The following is an 8,995-nucleotide window of genomic DNA, read 5'->3' on the forward strand; positions in this document are numbered from 1 at the left end:
TTTTTGCGGTACGCGGGCCTCTCACTGTTGTGGCCTCTCCCGTTGCGGAGCACAGGCTCCAGCCGCGCAGGCTCAGCGGCCATGGTCCACGGGCCCAGCTGCTCCGCGGCACGTGGGATCTTCCCGGACCAGGACACGAACCCGTGTCTCTGCATCGGCAGGCAGACTCTCAACCACTGCGCCACCAGGGAAGCAGCCCACAAGTCCTTTCTTAAAGGCAGATCTGATTGCTGTACCTCATGGCTGTCACGAAGAGGTGGGTTTTATTATGATTCCCGTTTTTTAGAAAGGAAAACGAAGCACAGAGGTTATATAAATTTCCCAAAGTTACACAATTAGTAAAGAGCTAGTAAATGCCCCCTATTTTCCTTGTGGCCGATAAGTAAGCATTTCTTTATAATTTATTGGAGTTTTTAGAAATGTTCAACTTTTGTCAATGCATCTTAAAAGGCTTTTTTAAAATATTAAGTGTTTTACATTGTTTTTAAACCTGCTAAGTATACAAAAAGACTATAATGTAAAAGTTTTCGTTTTAAAAAGCAAAATGATGTGGAAGAATACATTCCAAGTTCCAGAAATATTTAGTCTTATTTTTCTTTTCTCCCCAATCAAAAGGTGCTGTTGTTTTTAACAATTAAATCTCTGGGCAGCAGTAGTCAAAGGTGCTAAGTTTCATTGTGGATGAAGAGTTTACAACATAGTTTTAAACATCTGAAAACTGGAATTGCAGGAAAGTGCTCGGAGCCCCATAATTACAGTAGCACTCCCTGGTGCTGCCATAACAATTTTATTGCCAACACACTGGTCTTTTTTACCTCCTTCACCAGGGGCATATGAAGGCCCAGGGGAAACTATCAAGCAGCAGGCAGTCTAGCAGTTATAGGTACCATTTTCCTAATGACATTTTCTAAAACGATTTCTTTATTAACTAGAGAACTTTCTCCTTCCCCATCAATTTTCATGTTTTTCTGACTCTGAGGAAAACCCAGGTTTTGGGCAAGCCAGAGAGTCAAGGTGGCCCAAGTCTTCAGAATTCCTACGTCTTAGCCAATTCTTTGATCATAATCTATTATGGGAACGAAGGGAATTGTGGAAAAACCAGAGAATACTAGCAGGCAGAAAGAGGAAGAAAACTGCCACACAGAGCTCTCTAACATGGTAGTGTAAACCCTTCCAGTCTCTCACTCTCTAGTGTATTTTGGTTTTCTTTTTGTTGTGTTTTCAAAATATAGAATCATTCCTTAAATATTTTATAACTTTATTCTTTACTCAAGATCATGAACATCTTTTCACATTAATAAATTAATTTCTACAAATTTATGGCTCTAGTCCAATTCATTCAAAGAACACCCCATAGTTGAACATTTAACATTTTTCTTTTCCTTTTTTTTCTTTATATAAAGGCTAGGAATTTAGTGAATACGCTTGCAGCCAAATTTTTGGTAATTTTTTGAGATAAAATTCACAAAAAAATTTACCATTTTAACTATTTTAAAGTGTACAATTCAGAAGTTTTTAGTATAGTCACAAGGTTGTGCAAGTATCTAATTCTAAAACATTTCCATCACCCCAAAAAGAAACCCCATGCTCTTAACAATTACGCCCAGTTGCCGCCCCCAACCCCCCGGCAACTACTGATCTACTTTCTGTCGCTATGTGTTTACCTATCCTGGACATTTTATATAAATGGAATTATACAATGTGTGGCTTTTTGGGTCTGGCTTCTTTCACTTATCAAAATGTTTTCAAGATTCATCCATGTTGTAGCATGTATCAATACTTCATTCCTGTTTTTTAAATTTTATTTATTTATTTTTGGCTGTGTTGGGTCTTCATTGCTGCACATGGGCTTTTCTCTAGTTGCAGTGAGCGGGGGCTACTCTTCACTGCGGTGCACGAGCTTCTCATTGCGGTGGCCTCTCCCATTGTGGAGCACGGGCTCTAGGCATGCAGGCTTCAGTATTGCAATACGCGGGCTCAGTAGTAGTGGTTCACGGGTTCTAGAGTGCAGGCTCAGTAGTTGTGGCGCACAGGCTTAGTTGCTCCGCGGCATGTGGGATCTTCCCAGATCAGGGCTCGAACCCATGTCCCCTGCATTGGCAGGCGGATTCTTAACCACTGTGCCACCAGGGAAGTCCATTCATTCCTTTTTATGACTGAATAATGTTCAATCATATGAATACACCACATTTTATTTATCCATTTATCAGATGATGGACACTTAGGTTGTTTCTACCTTTTGACATATTACAAACAGTGATGCTATGAATATTTTTGTACAAGTTTTTGCATATGTTTTCAGTTCTCTTGGGTTTATACCTAGAAGTGGAATTGCTGGGTTAGGTGGTAACTCTATGTTTAACTTTTTGAGGAGTCACCAATCTGTTTTCCACAGTGGCTGTGCCATTTTACATCCCCACCAGCAGTGTATAAAGGTTCTAATTTCTCCATATCCTCCCCAATAGCTGTTATGTTCCTTTTTAAAAATTAGTAGTATCACTATCTTAGTAGGTATGAAATGGTATTTCATTGTGGTTTTGATTTACATTTCCCTAATGACTTGAAGTTGAACATTTTTCATGTGCTTACTGGTTGTTTATATATCTTTTTTGAAGAAGGTCTATTCAAATCCTTTGCCCATTTTTTAATTGGGCTGTTTGCCTTTTTATTGTTGGTTGTAAGTGTTCTTTATATATTCTGGATACTATGCCCTTATCAGATATGTTACTTGCAAATACTTTCTCCCATTCCATGAGTTGTTTTTTCACTTTCTTGACTGTGTCATTTAATGCACAAAAGTTTTCAATTTTGATGAAGTCCAATTTATCTATTATTTTCTTCAGTTGCTTGTGCTTTTGGTGTCATTTTTAAGAAACTGTTGCCAAATCCAAGGCCATGAGGATTTATACCTATGTTTCCTTCTAAGAGTTTTATAGTTTTAGCTCTTACATTTAAGTCTTTGATCCATTTTGCGTTAATTTTTTTATATGGTATGGGAACATATGTATATGTATAACTGATTCACTTTGTTATAAAGCAGAAACTAACACACCATTGTAAAGCAATTATACTCTAATAAAGATGTAAAAAAAAAAGAGTACATGCTATATAATTACATTTATATAAAGTACAAAAACAGGTAAAATTAATCTATATTGTTAGAAGTCAGGGGAAAGTAGTGACTAGGAAGGGACATGGGAGGTAGGGATAGGAGGCTCTTCTAGAAAACTGGTAATGTTGTGTTTCTTACATTGGATGCAAGTTACATAGGTGTGCTCAGTTACTAAAATTCATCCAGCTGTACATTTACCATAGTGCCCTTCCCTTTTGTGTTACACTTGAATGAAAAGTTTGAAAGTAAACGTACCCAGGGAAGCTTAAATTTTAGTGGCTGAATTGTTTATCTTTAATACTTTTCAAATTATTTTTACTTTCTCATATTTCTACATAAATCTACAAAAATTCTACAGAATTTTTGGTATTGGCATCAAAATTTTTTCTTACTATTGGTCTTTCTGAGCCTCTATTTTCTCATCTGTAAAGTGAAGACAACTGTAGAGTTTATTAAAAACTCTAGTTTTAAAAGTAGAGTAGCTGTTAAAAGCCAATGTGATTTTTAAAGTGTTTGTTAGCACAGTGCCTGGCACAAAATGCTCAATAAATGGTCACTTAATACCTTCCCCTAAACCAGTGGGGCTATTCCGTGTACTAACGTGGCACCAGAGCTTACCCCTGTCTAAGCATTTCTTACTATTTTCCAAGGCTATGAGACACTTGAGAGCAGGGGTAGTGTGTAGTCCATTATAATTTTCTCAATGCCTCGTTCAGCAGCTGGTGTGGAATAAGAACTCAAAATTAACTAAATAGGGCTTCCCTGGTGGCGCAGTGGTTGAGAGTCCGCCTGCCGTTGCAGGGGACACGGGTTCGTGCCCCGGTCTGGGAGGATCCCACATGCCGCGGAGCGGCTGGGCCTGTGAGCCATGGCCGCTGAGCCTGCGCGTCCGGAACCTGTGCTCCGCAACGCTGTGCTCTCACGAGGCCCGCGTACCACAAAAAAATAAATAAGTTAATTAATTAATTAACTAAATAGATGATTGAATAAATAAATTTCTGACACTCCGCAACACATATTATTTTATTGCTAAATTATGGAATCACATTCGTTTTCCCTGAAACAAGTTTTCTTAGTTTCTACCATCCACTAATAATTTCTCTCAAAATGTTCTGACTTGATTCTCTTCCAAAAGAAACTCTTTCTACTATTTCTTTATATTCTTCATTACCTGTCATGTTGGGTAGCTGTGGAGCTTCATTTTACAACTGCTAAATCTAAATAACTGATTTTCTACCCTCCACTCTCAACCTCCCTTAAAAAGGCTTGCACATAATTTTATCTCTCTTGGCCCATTTCAGTGCCTGCAGTTGTTTGGCAAATGTAGAGACTAATAAGCCAGTGTGGTCATTTCTATTTTCTATGGAGTTTCAATATGATTAAGAAAAAATAATTGGGAGCTAGGAATTGTGGGTATCCAGTTGAATGGGAAGCAAAGGAAGAAACTAGAAATCCCCAGGTAAAGCCAGGCTTTTTTTTTCTTTCCACCAATGACAAGGCACACTTAATAACTTTACTCCCGAGGGAGGATATGCCATTCTGAAAAACACTCCACTCTTGGTGATAAAGGCAGGGGAGAGGAAATATTACACCGCGGGAGAGGAAACCGTTTGATAAGCATGTAATATAAACCAGCTCTGGCAACTGTCATTCCTTCTTCCCCATCAAATTTAGGAAAGGTCCATAAACCACTTTCTCTTAATATTTCACCAAAATGATATCTTGGACTTGAAAATAAACAGTTCCTACTCCTAACCCTCCATCACTATGTGGTAACTAGAGCAATGGACTTCAAATATTTTAAAAGTAAACTTCTTATTGACATGTAATACACATACAGAGAAGTATGCAACTCTCTCCAAACCTTTTTGATCTCTCTCCAATTAGTAAAAAAATAAAATGAGTATATACTCCTAATACATTTCTTCCATAAATATATATATATATATATATATGCACATGTAGCACTGTGCTAATATTATGTACCTTAAAAAACATAAAAACATAGAAGAAAAATAGATCTTAAAAGTTATCACAAGAAAAAAATCTGTAACAATATGTCAGTGATGGATGTTAACTATAGACTTACTGTGGTGATCATTTCACAATGTATACACATAACGAATCATTGTTGTACACCTGAAACTAATACAATGTTATATGTCAACTATACTTCAATAAAAAAACAGGAGACAGAAAGAATGAGAAAAAATAGACAGAAATTATTTTGTATAACCCAAAGGACCAGAAACCACACCTGTACAGACAGTGGGAGCACGCTGCCTTAACAACCAGATCAGTCAGAGGCTCTAGGGAGGGCTTGGTAACTTCTGGTCTCAGTTGTATGGCAACAGCTTAATCTCCAAATGTACACTGGACAGACATCCAGGCTGTCCTAATCCTTTAGGACTATGGCCACAGTATCTGCGATATTCAAGAATTGACTCCCCAGTAGCATGTGTTTATCACAATGGCAGTCTTCTGGGATAGGGAATTTGGAGAAGGAAAACACAAGTATGCTTTCTTTCTCCTTCGTGATAATTTAAAATTAACTGCAGAAAGCAGTAAAGTTTGGCTTTTAGTTCTTAACAAAGATTAAAGTTATCTTTGTCAAAAGGAAATAGAAATAGATTCTCCAGACATTTTAAATATGTTTCTAAGACTTACATTTAAGCTAAAATAACTGTTTGGCTGACTGTGGATTCAACAAGGGATCAACTCCAGTTTTAGCTCTGCAACAAATGAGCTAGGTGATCACTAGGTAAGTTTCTCCATCTGTAAATGAGCGTGCTAAACTGGATGAGCCTAAAACATTCTCAGAGTATTTTGTGTGACTAACACCACCTTGTGGACATTCATATAGTACCATATGATAAGGGAAGCTTCGTAGCCAAGATAAAAAAGCTGCTGGTTAAAACAGTAGCAAAGGGCTTAGTTTTTCCTGCTGGTTCTAGATGTCAGCCTCCTCAATAATGAAATGGTTTAAGTTCTTCAGAAGAAAATGAAAATTAGAATTTTTAATTATGACAGATTACTTATTTTAACAACTGACAGACTGATATCACCAGGATGCTCTAGAAACAGCCAAAGATATCTCCACTGCATCCCTCATCACTGGTTTGAGAAAGAAGGAAAACATTACAAAGAGACCTGAACTCTGTCTCATAGAGTTTAGGAAGCAGAATCTCAAGCTGCCAGAGCCAAAAGCATCCCTGAATTCGTGCACTCCACTGCCTTTATCTTCAGTGCTAACATAACACGGGAGTGGGGGGAGGCCGGGGAGGGGGAGGGGTGGAAGGGACAGCATTTCTGTTGGATGTGAATGGTGCGCCCTTGGAGTTGTTCCAGGAGGCTAGGCTGGCCGAAGCAGGCAACTGGCCTGGCTTAAACTAACTGGAGATTTAGGCCTTGAGGCTAAGAGGTATGTTGTACTATTTCAGCATGTTTTATGAATTGGTTCCACCGTACTGTTACAGCTCAGCCAAACTCTACCCTTCAGAAATCATCCTGAGGGGCTTCCCTGGTGGCGCAGTGGTTGAGAGTCCGCCTGCCATTGCAGGGGACACGGGTTCGTGCCCCGGTCCAGGAGGATCCCACATGCTGCGGAGCGGCTGGGCCCATGAGCCATGGCCGCTGGGCCTGCGCGTGAGAGGCCCGCGTACAGCAAAAAAAAAAAAAAAAAAAAATCATCCTGAGAGCCTATCTTGGCCACTCCTTGGATCTCAGCACACTTTTGTAGAGCGTAATTATATTTGGCATCGCTTCATGCCCTCTATACAATTTCCCAATCCTGGGATTCATGTGCTACCAAAGCGTAATCATCTGGTAGTGAATACATTTTCTTCTTTAAGCACTGAAACTTAAGAAAGCTTTAGGGTTTTTGTGTTTTGTTTTTTGTTTTTGTTTTTGGAGGGGGTAGGTGTCGATGTGAACTGTTGACGACCTTTGCTGTGTTCACCATAACTACAGGTAATAAAAAAGTTTTCATTCCTCCTGTATCCCGTATTTAGACCCCAGTGCTAAAAAGAACAAATGATGGCACAAACCTTCACTGTGCACCTACTCATTTTATTATTACTACAACTCGGGTTGCTATTATTTCCTCCACTTTACAGAGAAGGAAAAGAGCTCAGAGAAAATTTATCAGAGATCATAAAGCCATTAAATACCAAAACCAGGATTTGAATTCAAGTCTTCTAACTTTAATTCCATTGTTTATTCATCTATGCCCCAGTGATATTAACTAATAAGCTCACATGCCAAACATAAACCCTACTCCCATCCATCACACCTTTATTTCTGAATGGGAACCACAAGGAAATCAAGAAAATAAAAGTCAGGGCTTCCCTGGTGGTGCAGTGGTTGAGATTCTGCCTGCCGATGCAGGGGACACAGGTTCGAGCCCTGGTCTGGGAAGATCCCACATGCCGCGGAGCAACTAGGCCTGTGAGCCACAACTACTGAGCCTGCCCGTCTGGAGCATGTGCTCCACAACAAGAGAGGCTGCGACAGTGAGAGGTCCGCGCACCGCGATGAAGAGTGGCCCCCCGCTCGCCACAACTAGAGAAAGCCCACATACAGAAACGAAGACCTAACACAGCCAAAAATAAATAAATAAATTTATTTAAAAAAAAAAAAGTTTCACAGTATCAGCCCACAGATTATTCATTTACAAAAGGAAAAAATGTGCTTTAAAATGGAAAGATCTGGCAGTCACCATCTTAACCAAGTGATCATCTTAACATCACCAACAGTGGGGCAACTTGACATTGTGTGCCTCTATTGATGCACTAAGAGATGTCCCACACAACCAGAAAGTGTAATCTAAATCTACTAAGAAAACAACCAGAAAAAAATCCAAGATTTAGGACATTATACAACCAATTCTAATACTTGAAAAAGTTCAATGTCATGAAAAAAAAGAAAGGCAGGGAGGACTATTCCTGATTAAATTAAAAGAGGAGAGACATTAACCCAATGTGTATATAAACTGTGACTAGATCCTGGATGAGGAAAAAAGTTTTTAAAGACACATTGGGACAACAGGGGCTATTATTCCATACAGATCTATCATATTAGATATTACTGGGCTATTCGTCTCAGGTGTGGCAACGGCACACCTAAGGATGTAGAATATCCTTATTCCTAGGAGATGAATGCTTACATATTCAGGGATGAAGTGTCATATTGCCATAACTTACTTTCAAATGATTCAGCAAAGCAGATGTTATACTATTGTTCTACCCCTTCAACTTTTCTGCATATTTAAAAATGTTCAAAGTCAAAATATTTTTTAAACTCTTGAAATTCATCAAGACCGTTAGCATAAGTTCAACTCTTCTATGATCATGACTTGTGAAAATAAAAAGTTGTAATCAGTCTGTTAATAAATATTTATTGTGCTCCTACTTATATACTAAAAATCACTGTACTAGACTCTGGGAACTATTGTAGTAAAAAATAGACATGGTTCCTGCTTTCATGGAACCTACTTAGCACACAATTCTGTGTGTGTGTTTCTGTGTGTGTGTGTTGGGGAGGGTAGTGGTTATTCTGGAAGCCTTCCCCAAGTGGTGCCTAAGCTGAAACCTGATGGATAAGTAGGTGTTGCCTAGCTATAGGATAGTGGGGAAATGGGTCAGAGGAAACAAACAGTATGTGTAAAGGTACTAATGATGGAGTTGGTCATTCTGGAGAGTGACAGGAATATTTATTCCTATGGCTTCCCCCAGCCCCCCACCCTTTTTTACATAGCCTGTCTCCTGGTTCCATTGACCACTCCCGACCCACAACCCTTCAGACCTAGGGGTAGTAACAGCACCCTAACATTACTAGCCCCAATGTTACCAGTCCTGAGAACTGCACTTTCCCTTGGAGTTTCCC

This window comes from Lipotes vexillifer, unplaced genomic scaffold (genome assembly GCF_000442215.2).
Source record: "Lipotes vexillifer unplaced genomic scaffold, Lipotes_vexillifer_v1.1 scaffold1, whole genome shotgun sequence".
Taxonomy (NCBI): Eukaryota; Metazoa; Chordata; class Mammalia; order Artiodactyla; family Lipotidae; genus Lipotes; species Lipotes vexillifer.